At 40.5% G+C, this 3596-nt stretch overlaps 1 pseudogene; it reads left to right on the top strand.

Annotated features, from left to right (window-relative positions):
* LOC118495952 overlaps positions 1 to 2730 on the top strand; it is a 21118-nt pseudogene extending 18388 nt beyond the window's left edge.
* Positions 2731 to 3596: the final 866 nt, after the last annotated feature.

Here is a 3596-nt window from a genome sequence, read left to right as displayed (position 1 = left end):
CTGATTCAGAGCCATAGAGAGAGTAAGAGTTGCGACACTCGTTGATCTCGCTAGCGGGGAGGTCACATGGTTCATGTTAGCCTGTATAGTCCAAACACGCAGCGCTGCCATGTTCTGCTACGGGACTGACAGCAGCGATTGCTATATTGAATGGTAGATATAAATAAAAACACATACCCATGTACTTGTTTGATTGATAGTAGGTGACAACTGACAGCTATGTATAGACACGTTTTTAAGTTTTGGAGGGAAAACTTCACGTCCGTGTTAGCATGAGTAGCACTAGGCTACTGGCTTGTATTGTCCTTCGTGTCACGGGGATTGTTTAGTTTATTTACATCTTGTATTAGCCTGTCCAAACGCGTTCGTTCTGATATGTCTAGGACCCCCCCTCCGTGCCAGTTCACGTTAAGTGACATCACATAGTACGCGAGGGTCACCGGGGACCCGAAGGACAACGCCAGGGTTAACCTTAACCTTACTACATCTGTTCTTAAATCAAAGATGATTCAAGATGTTCTTTTTTGCACATCTCTCTTAACTCTTATATTTTCCTTGATTTTGCTTGTAATTCCGATCCACTTCCCCGTGGTCAGAGAGCGATTGAGAAAGCAGAGGAGCAACAGTCCATTCAGCATTTAGTGTCCAGCCCACTTCCTCTGATGAGGCAGGAGTTGATCACACAACCATGATCATTTTAAGACTAAGCCATACACCAAGTATCACATATATTAAAGAATAACAACTCATTACACTTGTTGTCACAATGAGTGACACAACAAGAACAAGTAAAGAAAAAAGGAATACAGTGGAGGAAGGAGACAATTAAAAAAAAAAACAATACAAGTAAGATGTACCGCTGGCACCGCTGGTTATAAAACCCTTTATAAAGCAGATTCTGCTGCCTAACATCCGCACGCTGCAAAGGAGGACGCAGCATGTACAGCTGGAGCCATGAGTTTAGGGTTAGTGTTTGAGATGCTGAGTGTTTAATAAATCAAATCCTCTCCACATATATCAGGCTGAGGTTTGTGGAATAAAAAACAAGTGGGAAATAGCATGAATAAGAGCAACAAAGTAGAGCCAGGGGTATCAATACATAAAACAAAGTTAGTCATGAGTGGAAAAAGAACAATAACTGTGTGGACAGGTGTGCTGTGTATCTTACTTGAAAAACAAGAACAAAGTGAAGGAACAGGGGGGAATAGTATAAGTGATTAATTAACAACAAAAATCCTCCACATATATCAGGCTGAGGTTAAGGATCCAAGCAAAGTGCACAGATTAAAACAGAAATACTGACACTGTCAAATATAAACATGTGATGACAATCAAAGTGCATCAGGGCTGAGAGGAAGGTAAACAACCGTGATGAGGGGTACCTTGGCAGCAAGAGTCAGACTAAGAAGGTAATTTCAACCCAGCAGACTTCCTCACCTAAGGTCATAACATCTAGTCCACTGCCAAACACCTTACTGGTTGCCATGGATGTCTTTGGCCTCTCCATCCCCGGCACACCGTCCGCAGCCTCCAGTCGCCTCTTATTTCAGCAGCCGTCGCCACCAGCTAGGGCTGCTCGAATATGGAAAGAAATATGATCATAATTATTTCGGTCAATATTGAAATCACGATAATTTAACACGATTACTGACTTCTGGAAAGATGTTGCAATTATTGAACTTAAACAGTGGAACACGTTAAATAAATAAACAGTACACAACTGTGAAATTTGCCTTAATACTTTTTCATATTTAAACTTATGTCATTGTCATGTCACTTACTGATATTTGTTGTGTTATAATTAGTATTCATACATGTAATCCAACAGCTCTTTAAGGGTATAATTAAACAAACGCAACCTTATTTCTAGACACACAGTACTCAGCTGACTAGCTAACACCGTCAGGTTCAGCAGATAAAACCTAAATAAAATCCGTCCTTAATCAACTTTAATGATCCTAGTAATCCAACATCAATAACTAACTAAATAAAAGTTGTCAGAGATTCACTACTGAACTTCGTAATTGTTGGTGTAGCGATACGTTCACAGCAGGCGAAGTCAAGCTAACTAACGAGCTAACAAACTAGCAGGCAATCGGTCGGCTACCAAGATAAAAATATATATAATTACGCTGTGCACACATACAAATAAATATCAGTATATGCATCATAAAGGGCCTCTGATAAAATGTAGACAGTTGACAATTCAAAAGAGGTAGCTATTTAATCAACTTACCTCAGAAGTTACTCCACGGCCAGCAATGAAAATGAATGACGTCCGACACCGTGATGGATGTTTGGAACGATGGAGCCTCGTACCCCGGAGTCCAATGGGAGTGTCTCCACTCTGTCTTTCTCTATCACTCTGCTCTGATTGTTCCGTGTCTGTCCTCTGATTGGTCCGGGTCTCTCCTCTGATTGGTCCGTGTCTCTCCTCTGATTGGTCCTCTGATTAGTCCGTGTCTGTCCTCTGATTGGTCCTCAGGCTCGGTGTTTGACATGATGTCCCGCAGAGTGATCGCGGCCAGCTCGGCCGCCGTGGCCCAACGCATCGCTGAGGTCATCTGGGCGTTTCCCTGTCGCCGTGACGACGAGGAGACCGCCGGCAGCGGAGTGTAGGTCAGCTGACAGGAAGTCACAGTGCTTCCTGTCAGCTGACAGGAAGTCACAGTGCTTCCTGTCTGGGATGTTTGGCTGTTTAAATAAATCTGAGTCTAAATAAAGTTAAAAGCTTTCTGTCTTTATTTATTCTCATTCAAAATAACCCGAAATATTAAAATATATAATCCATCCAATCAGGAGGCTTAGAATAGAATAGACAGAATATGCCACAAAAAGTGTACAAAAATGTCGGAAAAAGCAACAAATTTACAGAAAAGTGACAAATGTTTGTATAGCTGCAAAGGTGACACATCATATTTTATATTATATATTATATATTTTATATTATATATTTTATATTATATATTATATATTATATATTATATTTTATATTTTATATTTATATTTATTTTATATATTTATATATTTATATATTTATATATTTATATATTTATATATTTATATATTTATATTTATATTTAGTTTTTTAAGTTATTAAAGTAGTAGATAATTGTTTGGTCACGATGGCTACACACCGCCGATGAAATCCCAAAGAATCAGAGTTCCACATCCTTCAACAGTGACAGGTTGGGTGGATGCCATGACGCTACGGCCAGGAGTTGAGGCACCGGCGCTGTATTAACACCGGCTCTCGGACACGTCCCCTGTTGTGGGAAAATGTGATAGAATCTGTTTTATTTGAGTTATGGGAAATATACGATGTACAACAGGTATGATACTAGATAAAGATGATATGTACTTTAGTTTGTGTAGGGAAGACACCGTCTCTCCTTGGATCACCTTCAGTTGTCGCTGTCAGCTGCAAACGGCCACAAATGGCTGATCTCTAGAGCTGCACCGATAGACCGGCCCGTAAATTTTATATATATATATATATATACATATTAGAGCTGCACCGATAGAGCGGCCGGTGACCGGTACTGGCCGGTTTTCACGTGCTCGGCCACAGTGATGCCAGGTAACGCGTTACTCTA

The sequence above is a fragment of the Sander lucioperca genome, chromosome 9, assembly GCF_008315115.2.
Source record: "Sander lucioperca isolate FBNREF2018 chromosome 9, SLUC_FBN_1.2, whole genome shotgun sequence".
Lineage (NCBI taxonomy): Eukaryota > Metazoa > Chordata > Actinopteri > Perciformes > Percidae > Sander > Sander lucioperca.
Note: the sequence above shows the minus strand (reverse complement) of the source record. Positions and strands in the feature narration are given on the sequence as shown.